Source organism: Anabrus simplex, chromosome 10 (assembly GCF_040414725.1).
Source record: "Anabrus simplex isolate iqAnaSimp1 chromosome 10, ASM4041472v1, whole genome shotgun sequence".
NCBI classification, from domain to species: Eukaryota; Metazoa; Arthropoda; class Insecta; order Orthoptera; family Tettigoniidae; genus Anabrus; species Anabrus simplex.
The window spans coordinates 73477678-73495846 of record NC_090274.1 but is presented as its reverse complement, the minus strand read 5'-3'; the positions used below and the strand labels follow the sequence as shown (position 1 = coordinate 73495846).

The 18169-nt window shown below is 37.8% G+C and overlaps 1 protein-coding gene across 2 annotated transcripts in view; it reads right to left on the bottom strand.

The window, feature by feature from the left end:
* cbc (crowded by cid) overlaps positions 1-18169 on the bottom strand; it is a 121785-nt gene that overhangs the window by 87907 nt on the left and 15709 nt on the right. The gene's annotated exons all lie outside the window — the stretch shown is intronic.

Genomic DNA, 18169 nt, shown 5'->3' with positions numbered 1-18169 from the left:
TGAAAATTGGAAGATAGAGTCTGGAAACGAAGTGAATTAATGCAAAATGGCAGGGTGGGCATGGAGATTAGCAGGAAATTACCAAGGAAAAGTAAAGAGATAATGTAAAAAATGTACTATGTACCCATACTGACGTATGCAACTGAGACTTGGACTCTGATTAGTAGGCAAGAGAACAGAATTCAAGCCAGTGAGATGAAATTCCTAATAAGTATAATAGGAAAGACAAGGAAAGACAGAGTAAGAAATGATGATGTTAGGAAGGAAGTGGTGGTGGTGGTGGTGATTTTTGTTTTAAGAGGAAGTACAACGAGGTAATCATCCTCTCTGAACAAATAAGTTAGGAAGGAAGTCGGGATAGGAAAGCTAAATGAGAGAGTTGAAAAGAATAAACTAAGGTAGTTTGGACATGTAAAGAGGATGGAGGAGAACAGAATTCCAAGACAGACCATCATCATCATCTTTAATGTCCCACTCAAGTCGCCTGGATGTGGTTAACAATCCTCCTCCACTCCTTTCTGTTCTTCCACTTTTCCTGCTCCATTAATTCTGCCACATCTATTCCAGCTTCTCCACTGTCCTTCCAAATCTGATCCATTCACCTTCTTCTCGGTTTTCCAAATGGTCTCTTTCCCTTGATTTCTCTTTCCAATTCCCTTCTTGCTACCCGTTGTTTTCACATTATTTTTACATGCCCGAACCATCTCAGTCTTTCTTTCTGTATGTTCTGTACTAACGGTTCTATATTTAGCTCTTCTCTGATTTTAATATTTTGTAATATTTTGGATTCTATCTCTTCTTGCCTTTTTAACTGATGTTCTTAAAAATGTCATTCCTACTGCTTGGATCTTCCTACCTTGTCTCTTATTAGTTACCAGCGTTTCTAGTCTGTATGTTACAATTGGTATGAAATACCGTTTATATAATGTTAATTTCGTTTTCTTGGGTACTTTGTCATCTCATACATGCTCTCTGACTTGATAATAAAATGTTGTACCTTTACTTAGTCTGTTATTAATTTCAGGGTTGATTTCATTACTTCCATTAATAATGCTACCCAGATATGTAAACTGTTCTACATTCTCTAACTGTTCTCTGTCTATGTTCAATTGGCTTCTCTTTTTCTCTTTTTCACAGTGCATGACTACAGTTTTCTTTTTTACTAATTACCATTCCATACTCCTTCAGATTTTCATTCCAAATGTCCAGTCTCCTTTGTACTTCCTTTTCTACCTTCCCCCAAATCACCTCATCATTTGCAAATACCAAAGCATTCACTTCATCACTACTGATACTCTGTTTTACATGTTTTATGATTTTATAATATAATAAACAATAATGGCGACAGTGCACTTCGTTGCTTGAGACCTTTCTTTGTATAAAATGTTCTGAGTCACCACTCTCACGATACAACATCTTTATCTTGTTAATTAATTAGTTTGGTACATTCCCTTTCCATAGGCATTCTCATACATGTTTTCTCTTAACTGTATCATAAGCCTTTTCCAAATCCAAAAATACGAAGATGATTTCCCTTGTTCCTTTCCAGGTGTTTTTCCATTATCGTTTGCACTGTAAATATCAAGTCTATTGTTGATCTATTCGGCCTGAAGCCATACTGTTCTTGCTCTAACCGTATTTCTATTATAACCCTCAGTCTTTTGTCTATGACTTCCTCCATTATTTTTTGCCCATGTGATAATAGTGTTATACCTCTATAATTTTCATATTTCTTCCTATTTCCTTTTTTGAACAGTGGTACAATGCTTCCTTGTTGCCAATCTTCAGGTACCCTTTCATCCTACCATATATGGCACTGAAGGTTCAATATAGCCACTGTAGTGCACTGCTTCCTGCTGCCTTTATCATATCAGCATTGAATTTGTCTTTTCCACTTGCTTTACCTTTGATCATTGCTTTCACTGCCCTTTCAAGTTCCAACCATGTTATCGGGTTCTCATCTTTTTCTCAGTCTATTATTGTCTTGTCTCCTTCTTCCTCTGAGCAGCCATCCTCATTACAAAGTTTTTCAAAATATTTTGCAATCACCTTCTGAAGACCTTCCATCATGTACTATGGATCCATCTTCTCTCTCTAATGCCTTGATTTTTTCTTGATTTTATTACTCTGTATAATAGTTTCTGATTTCCTCGATTATCTTGCTCAATTTTGTTTGTAAACTCTCTCCAGCATTTCTCCTTCTCTTCCTTGATACTACTCTTCACTTGTAGTTTCAATCTTTTGTATTCCACATGTAACCTTGCTATCTTATTCTCATCCCTCTGATACGTTTTTTGCTTTTCCTTATCCATTTCTTTCTTCACCTTGTTCCTTTCTTTTATTTCTTTTCTTATTTTGTCTTTCCAACACCGTGTCTCATTTCCCTTAACCTTTGCTTTTGTTTTCCTGCATACCTCAATTGCTGCTTCCACAAATGTCTGTCTGAAATTGTCCCACTCTTCTTCTCCACTTCGTATTTCTGTGTTAGGCAACTTCCTTTTTATACAATCTTGGAATGTCATTCTTTTATCCTCCTCCTCCAATTCCCAAATCCTGATCTTTAGTTTCTTCTTCAGTACAATTTTAGGGATTTTTACTTGTTTTAATTCAACAATTAATAATCTATGATCACCTTCCATACTTTCACTGGGGATTATCTTCGTATTCATGACATATCTTCCCCATTCTCGGTCTGTTATTATAAAATCGATGAGTGTTCCATCCATACTGTCCATTCCAACTACTGTACATCGGCTGATCTTATGACTATTCCTCTTCATAAACCAGACAGATGCTGGAGGCATAGTGTGTGGGCAAAAGAGCAAGAGGAAGACCTAGAATAAGATGGATTGAATTGGTGAAGAGCAGCATAAGAAGACGAAATTTACATTGAGACAAGATCGTGGAAACGGAATGGTGGAAGGAAAGAGGAAGATGGAGAAGTACCATAACTACCCTGACCTGACAAGATAGTATGTTTGTGTACATCAGCAGTGCCCAAACACTGCACAGTTCAGAGTGTGTGCAGTTACTGCACACTGACTTTGCACCCGGGAAGAGCAAGGTAGCCGCGTCCGATCTTGGTGGGGGGAGAGAGAGACGTAATGTGGTGAGGAACACTGACTGTATTGCTGACCAGGTGTATTGTATTAGGGAATATAGCATACAAGGTTCAGGATGGCAATTTGTTGGAAGTGTTGTTGCAAATGCATTGCATTGCATTGCACATCAAAAAAGAGAAGAAGTGTCAAAAATTTGCAATCCTTTAAAAAGGACTGGGAATTCTAAATGCTTAATTATGTCATCGGACTATTGGCGTACATATATGGATAAGAATGAAATTCCACCTTATCAATACTGTTTATTGTAAATATAGATTTACATCAGTACCGGTTTCAGCCCTATTTGGCCATCATCAGCTGACAAACATAGTATTATGTTTATTGGCATTAGTTCGTGTTACTTATCTAAAAAGATGCCGTCATCCATTATCATATCCGGATATCTAATGGGGACATGAGTTGGATATTACAGTTGTTTCATTTGTGAATCCGTAAAAGTAAAATTGTTTTGAGATTTAAAATTGGTAGTAAAAATGTAACCTAAGCTTAAAACTAATTGTACATACACATTAAACACATTAAAAAACACTACAGACATGTATATAAAACACTTGGTGAATTTAAAATTTCACGTCTTATGTATTCTTTCTTCGGACTTCCTAGAGTCTTGTACATATATGTTTATGTTGATCGCTCAAAAACGACGATAATATCCAACTCATATCCCCATTAGATATCGGGATATGTTAGCTTTACCACACTAGCTTTACTACACCTTGATTCAATATCACTTACTATATTACCATCCTGGCAGAACACACAACCTAAATACTTGAAATACCTGTTCCAGTTTTATATCAACAATCTGACATTCATTTCTGATGAATTTCTTACCTACTGTCCGGCTCCATGGCTAAATGGTTAGCGTGCTGGCCTGTGGTCATTGGGGTCCCAGGTTCGAGTCCCGGAAGGGTCAGGAATTTTAACCAAAATTGGTTAATTTCGCTGACACGGGGACTGGATGTATGTGTCGTCTTCATTATCATTTCATCCTCATCACAGCACGCAGGTCGCCTACAGGCGTCAAATCGAAAGACCTGCATCTGGCGAGTCGAACTTGTCCTCGGACACTGCCAGCACTAAAAGCCATACACCACTTCATCTTTTCTTACCTACTGAGATCAATTTAGTCTTTGAAAGGATAATTTTCATACCATACTCATTGCGCCTATTTTCAAGTTCCAAGATATCAGACTGCAGGCTTTCGGCACAATCTGCCATTAAGTCCAAGTTGTCAGCATAGGCCAGACTGCTTACTACATTTCCACCTAACTGAATCCATCCCTGGCACTTTTTACCTTTCAACAGATGATCCATGTAAACTACGAATAGCAAAGGTGAAATATTACAGCCTTGTATAACCTCTGTAAGTAGCCTGAACCAAGAACTCATTCTACTGTCAATTCCCACTGCAGCCCAATTGTCAAAATAAATGCCTTTGATTGATTTTAATAATCTACCCTTGATTCCATAGTCCCCCAGTATGGTGAACATCTCTTCTCTCGGTAGCCTGTCATATAATTAAGGGTTATAAATTTCATGTTGTAGGTCCGTATTGAACTGAGAATAACATATGAGTCACAACACAGTAAAGGTTTCCACCTATTCAATACAAAATATATTCAACAATATTTTAAAATTACATGGAACTAGTTTCAACCCATCTAGGGGTCATCATCAGCCACATCAAAGCAAAGATCACTCTTGACGAAATCCTAAGAACATGTTAATTTTAACAGTAAGATTAATATGGAATAACAAGTGAATGTGGTAAATGAAAAGAGATGTTAGTATGGGACAGGTGAATAATAGCTAATAAATATACAAGGAATATACATAAGAGGTTTGGAACAAAGTATAAAAGGGGGCTTAGTGTTGTAAAAATTATATAATCATGGAAAACAGTAAGTCCTTATAATGAAGAATGCAATGTGAAATGACATATATAAAATTATATATGGCTTAGGAAGCATGGAGGTGGTTTAGGAGGGGAAGAGAGCTTAAGGTGGGGTTGAAGGGTGCGGGAGAAAGGGTAATTGTCTCGGAAAAGTACCTTTGATTAAATTTAGGATTGAGTTTCGGTTGGCTGCATTATTGTTTCTGAGGAAAGTGATAAATAGATCGAAGAGTATGTTGGGTTTCTCTGAGATTTCATTGAGATTGTAACTGGCGTTAAAGTATTGGTCTAGATGTATGTAGTAATTTTCCATAATGTCAAGTAAAGGGCCCTTGTTTGCTAATACGAGGATGTCCATGTCTTGTTCGATATTGGTGAAATTATGGTTATAATCTTGCATGTGTTGGCCGATGGCTGAAAACTTGTATTTTATTGCGTTAGTGTGCTCGTGGTATCTGATATTGAAGTTTCTACCGGTTTGCCTGATGTAGGTTTTTCCACAGGTGTTATATTTGATCTTATAAACTCCTGATTTTAAAAAACTGGTGGTCCTGTTGATGTGTGAAGTATTGTGTAAAACGTTCATGTTCTTATAGTTGGTTTTGAAGGCTATTTTAACGCCTTGTTTCTTAAAGATATTGGTTAACTTGTAGATGTCATTGTTGAACGTGAAGGTGGAAAATGATATACTAACAATTTGTTGGTTATTTTGATCCACCTTTTCAATACAAATTACAGTTTGTGTTGCTAAGTTGTAATGTTACAACACTAATTTACCGGGACATGTTTCGCTTTTATTCACAAGCATCATCAGCCTATACAATTGCCTCAAGGTTTGTCATATTTGGATTGTTGTTACAAATTTCATTACATTGAATGTAAATCTAATTTCAGGGATAACAATATTTAAAACACAAGAATAATATACACATTAAAAATTATGACAATATTATTTGCAATGTTAAAATGAAGTAACTCTTAATTCTAAAACACACTGACGTCCAAAACACAGTTTTTACAATTTGAAAATTTGGCTAAAAATTGTTTGCAATGTTAAAATAAAATTGATTCAACTATAATTTGGCATTAAAATTTGAGTCATAAATATAAATATTGGATGTTAATATATAGGAGCCATAGTTTCTGAAGTGCGTTGGTTTCTAGAATACAGTAACATTTCAGTATTGAGAATTTTAATTAAGAATTGTGCTCTCTAAATAATGTTATTTAAAAAGACTGTAATTTTGCATTATGCGTGATTAGTCATGATGATAATCTAGAATTGAAGTCTTGGGTTCGTTGGAAAATGGCTTCTAGATTTGATGAGGCTTGCTGCTGCAGTTTGGCAATTTGATCAGAGGAAGTATTGACTTATTTAATTCTTGTTTGTAGCGACCAGACTCTCCGTTGGAAGTTGATTGTTTTGATGTAAGTTATGGTTAAAAGGGGCTTCAATCCAAATTTTGAGTATCTGATTATGTTTCTTTTGATTTATAGAATGGAAGAAGCATCCCTTTGTCTGCTGCTACAGAATCTTGTGGACCTTATTGCGTTACTGTGACTATTGTCTGTAGTGGCTCTACTCATTGAATGTAAATCTAATTTCAGGGATAACAATATTTAAAACACAAGAATAATATACACATTAAAAATTATGACAATATGATTTGCAATGTTAAAATGGAGTAACTCTTAATTCTAAAACACATTGACGTCCAAAACACAGTTTTTACAATTAGAGTAGAGCCACTACAGACAATAGTCACAGTAACGCAATAAGGTCCACAAGATTCTGTAACAGCAGACAAAGGGATGCTTCTTCCATTCTATAAATCAAAAGAAACATAATCAGATACTCAAAATTTGGATTGAAGCCCCTTTTAACCATAACTTGGAGTCTGGTTGCTACAAACAAGAATTAAATAAGTCAATACTTCCTCTGATCAAATTGCCAAACTGCAGCAGCAAGCCTCATCAAATCTAGAAGCCATTTTCTAACGAACCCAAGACTTCAATTCTAGATTATCATCATGACTAATCACGCATAATGCAAAATTACAGTCTTTTTAAATAACATTATTTAGAGAGCACAATTCTTAACTAAAATTCTCAATACTGAAATGTTACTGTATTCTAGAAACCAACGCACTCCAGAAACTATGGCTCCTATATATTAACATCCAATATTTATATTTATGGCTCAAATTTTAATGCCAAATTATAGTTGAATCAATTTTATTTTAACATTGCAAACAATTTTTAGCCAAATTTTCAAATTGTAAAAACTGTGTTTTGGACGTCAGTGTGTTTTAGAATTAAGAGTTACTCCATTTTAACATTCAAATCATATTGTCATAATTTTTAATGTGTGTATTATTCTTGTGTTTTAAATATTGTTATCCCTGAAATTAGATTTACATTCAATGTAATGAAATTTGTAACAACAATCCAAATATGACAAACCTTGAGGCAATTGTATAGGCTGATGATGCTTGTGAATAAAAGCGAAACATGTCCCGGTAAATTAGTGTTGTAACATTACAACTTAGCAACACAAACTGTAATTTGTATTGAAAAGGTAGATCAAAATAACCAACAAATTGTTAGTATATCATAGCATAGTTCAATACGGGTCTAATAATGAGATTAGTTACATGTAATGTAAGGTGGAAAATGTTAGAGGTTTAGTTGTTTCTTTTTTTGAGGGTAGTTTTTGGGCGATATTTATGTTTATTGATTATCCTTTCTATAAAATGGTTGCTGAAGCCGTTGAATTTTGCGATTCAGCCACTTAAGCAAACTAGAGATACAAGACTTTATCACAGTATTAAAACTAATCCTCAATAATAACTTTTTCATTTTCGACAATATCATATATCAACAAGATGGTTTGGCAATGGGGTCACCGGCCTCAGGTATCTTAGCAGAAATATACCTGGATTTCCTCGAATACACCAAAATTGACAATGAATTTGAAAACATTCTCTTTTGGGCCAGATACGTTAATGATGTCTTTGTAATCATGAATGAGAAATCAATTAACGCATCCACCACCCTCTTAAAACTCAACAATATTGATCCTCATATCAAATTCACACTAGAATCCAAATCAAATCTAAAATACAACTTTCTAGATTTATCCCGTTGGGTGGGCGATCCGCGGCTACAAGTCACTTGCTCGGTGGGGAACGCGAATATATCCGCCTATTCAAATTTTTTTTTTCTCAGTTGCCTGCCTGCAGAGGTTTATTTTCTTTTCAGCAGCGTATTCCGGATGAGTCTGCCCTCCGATATGAATTTTTTCAGCTATGTTCTCCCAATACCTATGTGTCATCCATGAGTTGCAACATAAAGAACGCACCTAACGTCCGGGCAAGAACGACCTAAGGCCTAATAGCTCCGCGCTTAAGCTTTAGCTTACCGCCTAATCGTCCCTTGGATGTAATAATATTGCTGTTGAAGGGATTGCTAGTGATTATGACACTGAAAAGACATCTCTGATGACATTTTAGAACTGTGACCTGATTTATTATCCCCTTCCTTCACGACTGGAGTGTGTGTTTATCGCGAGTTACACGACATTTTATTATCGTACGCATCCATAATATTTTATGATTTCCGTCCAATCTGCTGAGACCAGGGTTCTATTCGATCCTTTTTCTTACATTTTTTTCCGCTAAAATATCTGTAACGAATTACCAGCCCTCACTGTTAGAGGAAGATGATTTACGGGTCATGATAAATGAAATGTTGGAATTTAGTGGGGAGAATTGTGGTATTAGTGAAGTAAGTTCTGCCGAAGGGGAATTCGTAAGTGACAGGAAATTACCTGGAATAAGTACTGCAGGCTCGTAGCTGATGCAAATGTTCAGCAGTCGCAAAAGAGACGACACATGTTCGATTCCAGTTCAAGTAGCGATCATGACAGTGACAGTTGTGACGATAATACTGATTACAATCCGACCATTGCAAGTTCTTCAACAACTTAAACTGAAAATGGACAAAAAAAATCCCGCTTTGATCCAAATTTCCATCATAATGTAATGAGAGTGTTTTTAGGGAAAACAAAACTGAGCGAAATATTTTAATTACTTTTTTATGATGAGATATGCCAGAACATAGCTGAACAGACAAAAGATGCTGAGCAGGAAATCGCAAATAAAACCTAGTTTAGTAAGATGAAAGGTAGGAATAGAGATCAAGACCGTGTCCGAACAAATAAGGACGAAATAAAGCTTCTTATGGCCATACTGTTGCCGCAGGGGATTGTACAGAAACCTAAATTAGGACATTATTTCTCGCAATCGCTTGTTCACTACGCCTATTTTCTAAGAGCTGATGACACAGAAGAGATTTTTTCTCGCCAGATTGAGTGGCCTGGCCGGCCTCCTGACACCAACTTGGCAGGTTCGATTCTGGCTCAGACCGGTGTTACTTGAAGGTGCTCAAATACGTCGGCCTCTTGTAAGCAGATTTACTGGCATGCAAAAGAACTCCTGCGGGACTAAATTCCGGCACCTCAGTGTCTCCGAAAACCGTAAAAGTAGTTAGTGGGACGTGAAGCCAATAACATCATCATTATTATTATTATTATTATTATTATTATTATTATTATTATTATTATTATTATTATTATTAGATTTTTCTCCACAGCTTTATACATATCTCTGACATGAGGTGAATAATGCAAAACTTCCTCCAAAAATATACGAGATAAATCCAGTATTTGACCACCTGTTAGCAAAATTTTCGGAAGCTTATACCCTGATGGCAAAATATCAATTGATGAGAATCTCTTGCTATGGAAGGGATGGCTAGGGTGTAAAGTTTACATAACAAGAAAACGATCGTGTTTCGGAATGGAATTATATAAATTATGCGAAGGCGAGACAGGTTATATAACATGACCTGCTTCCATGTGTATCATAATGAACAGCTGTAAAAGACAAAACACTGTGAAGACTGTAAATACTGTAAATATTACCTGTATTGTAGTGCAATGTAGTGTAATGTAGTCCGTTTATGTCACTTGGTAATTGTAGGGAGGCTATATAAACTTGATCCCTCGAAAGCGCAAACCAACATAACAGAAAATTTCGTGAGTATTATAATTTATTCCATTGCACATCTTTTAAGTATATGTAAACTTTCTAAATCTACAATTTACATATGCAGAAACATTTATTTCTAGGCAGATTGATAGTAAACTCCCTAAAATATTCAGGTGAAAGTTATTGTATAAACAAAAACCAGAGTTTTGCTGTTAGGAAGAAGCAATCTCGATATCACAGTGTGAAAGCACTTAGTACGTTTTTGCACAAAGTATTGAAAAATTAAAATAATAGAAATTTTCAAGAATTAAATACATTATATTCAAGTAAATATTTCTCTTTTGACCCTTCAATAGTTCATTTTAGTCTAGGATTGTTTTTAATCAAGTAATTAAATATTTTCTTCAATCAGGGAAATCGCTCCCCACCTGAGAGTGAGCCAGTGTGTACCGAGCACCCCGCTTAAAGGGTTAACTATCACTAGAAACTCAGATTCTTTCAGTTATAAAATATTCAGAAAACCCACTCAAACAGCCTCCACCATTCGCCAAGATTCAGTGCACCCCCAGTCCCACAAACGAGCCACATACAACAGCCTAGTTCACCGAGCCTTCAGCATACCTATGTCCAAGAAAGATCTAAAGAACGAACTCAACACAATCCGCGGAATCGCAAAATTCAACGGCTTCAGCAACCATTTTATAGAAAGGATAATCAATAAACATAAATATCGCCAAAAACTACCCTCAAAAAAGAAACAACTAAACCTCTAACATTTTCCACCTTCACGTTCAACAATGACATCTACAAGTTAATCAATATCTTTAAGAAACAAGGCGTTAAAATAGCCTTCAAAACCAACTATAAGAACATGAACGTTTTACACAATACTTCACACATCAACAGGACCACCAGTTTTTTAAAATCAGGAGTTTATAAGATCAAATGTAACACCTGTGGAAAAACCTACATCGGGCAAACCAGTAGAAACTTCAATATCAAATACCACGAGCACACTAACGCAATAAAATACAACAAGTTTTCAGCCATCGGCCAACACATGCAAAATTATAACCATAATTTCACCAATATCGAACAAGACATGGACATCCTCATATTAGCAAACAAGGGCCCTTTACTCGACATTATGGAAAATTACTACATACACCTAGACCAATACTTTAATGCCAGTCACAATCTCAATGAAATCTCAGAGAAACCCAACATACTCTTCGATCTATTCACCACTTTCCTCAGAAACAATAATGCAGCCAACCGAAACTCAATCCTAAATTTAATCAAAGGTACTTTTCCGAGACAATTACCCTTTCTCCCGCACCCTTCAACCCCACCTTAAGCCCTCTTCCCCTCCTAAACCACCTCCACGCTTCCTAAGCCATATATAATTTTATATATGTCATTTCACATTGCATTCTTCATTATAAGGACTTACTGTTTTCCATGATTATATAATTTTTACAACACTAAGCCCCCTTTTATACTTTGTTCCAAACCTCTTATGTATATTCCTTGTATATTTATTAGCTATTATTCACCTGTCCCATACTAACATCTCTTTTCATTTACCACATTCACTCGTTATTCCATAATAAACTTACTGTTAAAATTAACATGTTCTTAGGATTTCGTCTAGAGTGATCTTTGCTTTGATATGGCTGATGATGACCCCTAGATGGGTCGAAACTAGTTCCATGTAATTTTAAAATATTGTTGAATATATTTTGTATTGAATAGGTGGAAACCTTTACTGTGTTGTTACTCATATGTTACCCTGTCATATGCTTTGTCAAGATCTACGAAACATAGACACAACCGTCTATTCCTCTCGCAGCATTTTTCAATTACCTGGTGCATACTGAAAATCGGATCCTGACAGCGCCTGTGTGGTCTGAAACAGCACTGGTTTTCATCCAACTTCCTCTCAACCACTGATCGCACCCTCCCTTCCAAGATACCAGAACCGAGCTTGATAGCTGCAATCGCTAAAGTGCGACCAGTATCCAGTATTTGGAAGACAGTGGGTTCAAATTCCACTGTCGGCAGTCTTGAAGATGGTTTTCTGTGGTTTTCCATTTTCACACCAGGCAAATGCTGGGCCTGAATCTTAATTAAGGCCATGGCCGCTTCCTTCCCCGTCCTAACCCTTTCCTGTCCCATCGTCGCCATAAGACCTATCTGTGTCTGTGCAACGTAAAGCCAATAGCAAAAAAAAAGATAGCAGTGAATACTTTCCCTGGTATACTAATCAATGAGATACCTCGATAGTTGTTGCAATCCTTCCTGGTCCCTTGCTTATAGATAGGTGCAATTACTGCTTTTGTCCAATCTGAAGATACCGTACCAAGACTCCATGCTAATGTTATTACTCTATGCCTTCCCACTATACTTCACCATTTCAGGTCTAATTTCATCTATTCCTGCTGCTTTATGACAATGGAGTTTATTTACCATCCTTTCCACTTCCTCAAGCATAATTCCACCAACATCATTTTACTCCTCCCAATGAGCTCCGTTGTTCGCGACACCACCATGAAGATTTTCTTTTACGTTGAGAAGATTCTCATAATATTCCTTCCACCTGACCAGTGATTCCCTTCACAATTTTTAAACATTTCCTCCAGCCAACGAATAGTTGTATTAAATACGACTGGACCCACACTTACAACTAAATTTGACCAAGATTGAAGCTATGTACATTTTAAACACAGATTTCCATTGCATTTGTTGATTTTTTTTACAAGTTGTTTTACGTCGCACCCACACAGATAGGTCTTATGGCGATGATAGGATAGGTAAGGGCTAGGAGTGGGAAGGAAATGGCCGTGGCCTTAATTAAGGTACAGCCCTAGTATTTGCCGGGTGTGAAAATGGGAAACCATGGAAAGCCATCTTCAGGGCTGCCGACCTTGGGGTTAAAACCCACTATCTCCCGGATGCAAGCTCGCAGCTGCGCGCCTTTAACAGCACGGCCAACTCGCCCGGTGATTGCATTTCAAGATTGAAACTATGTACATTTTAAATATAGATTTCCAATGCATTTGTTGATAATATTTTATGTCAAGTTTTCTTATGTATCACTGTTTTTGTTTATATTATTTTAGCTGATGATGACCTCTAGACTAGGTCAAAACATGTCCTATGTAGCTTTTTTTTTTTTTTTGCTAGGGGCTTTACGTCGCACCGACACAGATAGGTCTTATGGCGACGATGGGATAGGAAAGGCCTAGGAGTTGGAAGGAATCGGCCGTGGCCTTAATTAAGGTACAGCCCCAGCATTTGCCTGGTGTGAAAATGGGAAACCACGGAAAACCATCTTCAGGGCTGCCGATAGTGGGATTCGAACCTACTATCTCCCGGATGCAAGCTCACAGCCGCACGCCTCTACGCGTACGGCCAACTCGCCCGGTTGATGTAGCTTTTTAGACAGACTGTTTATCAAATGGCAAACATGTATTGAGAAGGTGGTCTTTATACAACTAAATTCTTTTAGATTTTTATCTTTATCTTTTGTGGCTCACAACTGCAGTATGTTCAATAGTGTCTTCTCTCCTACTTTCAGGAAAATGATCTCGACACGCCGACATTAAGAACTAGTTACAGCATAGCGCTGATAATAGCGAGACTGGGAAATCCATTTGCGGATGGTGAAATGACGAAAGAATGATTGCTTGACACAGCAAAACTTCTCTGCCCTACAGAAGCCAGCAAGTTTGAAAATGTCCATCTTTCCCGCCAAACAGTGACACGTTGAATCTGTGCCATGGCTAATGATGTACGTCAACAATGAATTAATGCAGTGAAGGATTTAATCGCTTTTTCAATTGCCTTGGATGAGTCCACAGATACAACGGATACTGCACAGTTAGGTTTTATCCCTGAGGAATGGACAGTAACCTCTGTGTTACAGAGAACCTTTTCGATATGGTGTCCATTAACACCACCACCACAAGTATAGACATCCTTAGATGTTATCGATGTAGTATGTTTGGATTGGAATAAATTGGTATCGGTTATGACGGATGGTGCACTGGCAGTGCGAGGCAACAAAGCGGGATTCAAAACGGGATTCGTAGCCCTGTTACAAAATAAACTTGGACACAATGAGACCACATTGCCTGCCGTTCATTGCATTTTGCACAACAAGTGCTTTATGTGATGTCAACCTAGTTAAGAGATGTCATGAAAGTTGTTGCACACACTGTTAACTACCTAAGGTCTCACGGCTTGATGCACTGACAGTTGAGGAAATTTCTGAGAGAAGGAGACAAAGAGTATGATGACATTATGTACCACAGTGATGGCCATTGGCTTAGCCGCGATAAAGCTTTAAGTAGGTTTTTGAGTTGAGACTCACGACAGTTAACTTCTTAAATGAAAAAACAAACATGAGTCAAAATTAGAAGATCCTCAGTGGATAACACACCTTGCATTCCTAGTTGATATTAGCAATCATATGAATGCTCTCAACGTTACTATGGAAGTTGCAAACAGTGTAATATCTGATATGGTCGAGGAAGTGGAAGTGCACAATAGAAAACTTGTACTTTGGGAAAGCCAACTCAAGTGCGGGAATGCAGAGCATTTTCCAATGTTGGACTCTGTTTGTCAATGTGCTGCATTTGAAGAGTATGTTTCAGTAATCATAGACATCAAGAAACAATTTGCAGAACAGTCCCATGATATTAATATCCTATCTCCTCTTCTACAAACATTTGCAAGAACATTCACTCTTTCAGTCGATGATGCTGCTGTTCACATACAGATGGAACTTATCAATCTCCAGTCTACCGCATGCTTTCAACATAAGTTCTTCCTTGCCAAAAGTTTTACAAACATTTGCCGTGAGTAGACTTTCCATGGCGTAGGGGTAGCATGCCTGTCTCTTAACCGGAGACACCGGGTTCGATTCCTGGATCTGAGGGCTGGTTCGAGGTTCACTCAGCCTATGTGATTAGAATTGAGGAGCAATCTAATGTGAGATAGCGGCCCCAGTCTAGAAAGCTAAAAATAACAGCCGAGAAGATTCGTCATATTGACCACATGACACCTTGTAATCTGCAGGCCTTTGGGCTGAGCAGCAGTCGCTTAGTAGGCCAAGGCCCTTCAGGGCTGTAGCACCATGGGGGTGTTAGACATTCCATGCCTTCATTATGAGGCTGCTACAGCTCTCTCAATATTTGGTTCAACATATGTTTGTGAGAGGTTTTTCTCTGTAATGAAACTTCACAACCTACAGTTGCGTGCGAGATTATATGATGAAAGCTCGCGAAACAGCTTGCATTTGTCTGTGTGCCATATGTCTGCGCTGGACATTAGTTTCTTCATTACTTCGACAAAGCATTGATAACATACAATAGCATTTCATATGTGACAGGCTATCTTGTTAAGGAGAATGTACTGTCACAGGTTTACTCAAACAAAGACATATTGTATGGATTTGCATTTGTTTATTGTATGTGACATATAAACCATAATAAAATAATGTGCAGTGTGAAATTTTCGGACTTAGAAAGGATGGCTGCTACAACCAGATAGTTGGGGTGTCGTACTGTTGTTAATCGGTGGAGAGGGTGAGAAGTATCCCTTCCTGAATGGCTAGTCGAGTCGGTCAAGCTGGGAAGAGCAATTCTGGAGGGGTAGTAACCTTAATGTGCAAGAATGAGGCTAGCTCACAGCACAGCATATCAGTGTGCTGCACAGGTGCAACATTCTGGCTAATAGAGGTGTATATGAACCTCATCATAATTCCTAAAAATCAATACAGACCTTTCACAATTACCTCAGTCCGTTATTGTACTCAGGCTGAGGCTGGAGTTCCTGGATAATTATTTTCCATGAACTGTGGACGATAAAAGTTTTGTAACTCTTTGCAGATGGTGGTTGTAATTCTTCTTAGTCACTTATGTCAATTATGATATTTTCAGGAAGGAATTCATCATAAACTTCTTCATCCATACAGGAAATATCAGAATCCTCAAATACATCATTCAACAAAATTTCAAACACTTTCTCACTATCTAGAACTACCTCAGCATGACCGTGAGCGGCCATGATCATCAGCTAGCATTTAATTCCCAAAAGCCATACACATTCACATACAAAAACTAAGTTTACAGAACTTCCCGTGAGGATACGAACAAGCACAAGCTTCAGTAACTTAGCCAACAGATGGCAGATAGCGCATGTTTTTGAATCATTGTTCAAAAAACATACAGAAACAAAGATATGACAGTTGAAATTTTGACACGCAATATATTGCATCGAGACCTGCATTGGGTTACTACTGGTATCAATAATAAGGATGTTCCAATAATTCATGGAGAATCATATGCACCAAAAGACGGAAATACATTCCAACCTAAACACTGGTTGTAAACCTACTAGGATGTTGTGTTACAGTCTTGTTATGAGAGGGAATCCAGCCCATTTTCATACCGAACACGGGTCTTCCAGGAGGGAAGGATTGGTCGGGGAGGCCTTCCCATTCACCTGACCTTAACCCTTCAGATTTTTTACTTTGGAGACATGTAAAGGCCATGATGTATGTGTTTCCCATAAATGATGTGGATACGTTAGGAGAATGTGTGTTCAATGCCTCAGATGTGATCTGGCAACAGACAGGGTTGTTCCAGTAAATGCAAGGATTCCATGTGACGTAGAGTGGTATACTGCATTGCAATTGATGGCGGTCACATCGAGCATGTGTGAGGAGTAGATCTTTTTTTTTTTTTTTTTTGCTAGTTGCTTTACGTCGCACTGACACAGATAGATCTTATGGCAACGATGGGACAGGAAGGGCCTAGGAATGGGAAGGAAGTGGCCGTGGCCTTAATTAAGGTACAGCCCCAGCATTTGCCTGGTGTGAAAATGGGAAACCATGGAAAACCATCTTCAGGGCTGCCAAGAGTGGGGTTCGAACCCACTATCTCCCGGATGTGAGCTCACAGCTGTGCGCTCTTAACCGCACAACCAACTCGCCCGGTGAGGAGTAAATCAAAGACATGGAAGTGGCAGTGGACCGTAACTCCAAAGATACTGGGTTTGCTCCCAATGTTTACAGAACTTTTTTTTTTTTTTTTTTTTCCCTTCGCTTGTTGTGTGCTGCCTCCTCTGTAAATATTGGAACCTTTTTCAAGGACACTCTGTGTATTGAAAATACTAAAAACAGCTTCATCCAAACCGTTGTCTGTTCTACTGGACCAATTTGCCTCATTTTGTTTCATTCTCTCCAGAATTACCTGCTGATGGATCATATCAAGCAATGATAGATCTGTAAGTTCCGCCAACTTTGTGTAATCATAAAATCAAGTCACTAAATGATCATTCCGAAAACAGCAGGCAAAGTTTACCCTAGCCTGCAATACATTCTGCACTAGGCAGGTTGCACTCAGTTAAGGAGCAATGTCTTTACGTAAAGATGCCGGCGAAGCTAACGGACTAAAAATGACGGCGGCTATAGGCGAACATGCACTCTCAACCAACCTTCGTACATATATGACTTAATACTATCTGGACCTAGTGATATGGATAGCATACGATACTGTTAATAGTGAAAAAGTGTGCGAAAACCTGGAAAGAAAAGGATGTGGAAGGAAATTCTAAAGGGAACAAAGGCAATATATGGAGAGGATATGAAAATATTGTTGTTTACAGATGACATAGCGATATGGGGAGTCAACAATACAGAAGTACATATCCAACTAGAGGCTTTAAATAACAACATTTGAAAATATGATACGAAAATCAGTGTGGAGAAGAGCAAAACTGTGGTAATGACAAGAGGAGAAGGAGAAGAAAAAGAAATCATTAGTACCAGGGAACAAAACCTTGAATAATGCAAGATGCAAGGTTGGATAAGTAAGATCAGCAGAAGGGTACAAGCAGGAAATACGTTCTACAAGAATGTAGGAACCTGGTGTGGAACAGAGAAGCTCCTATGAAGTGTAAAGAGATAACGTCCAAGATGTATTATACCCCTATATTAATGTATGCATCAAAGACTTGGACTTTGACAACAAGAAATGAGAGTAAAATTCAGGCCAGTGAGATGAAGTTATTGAGGAGTATGGTAGGGAAGA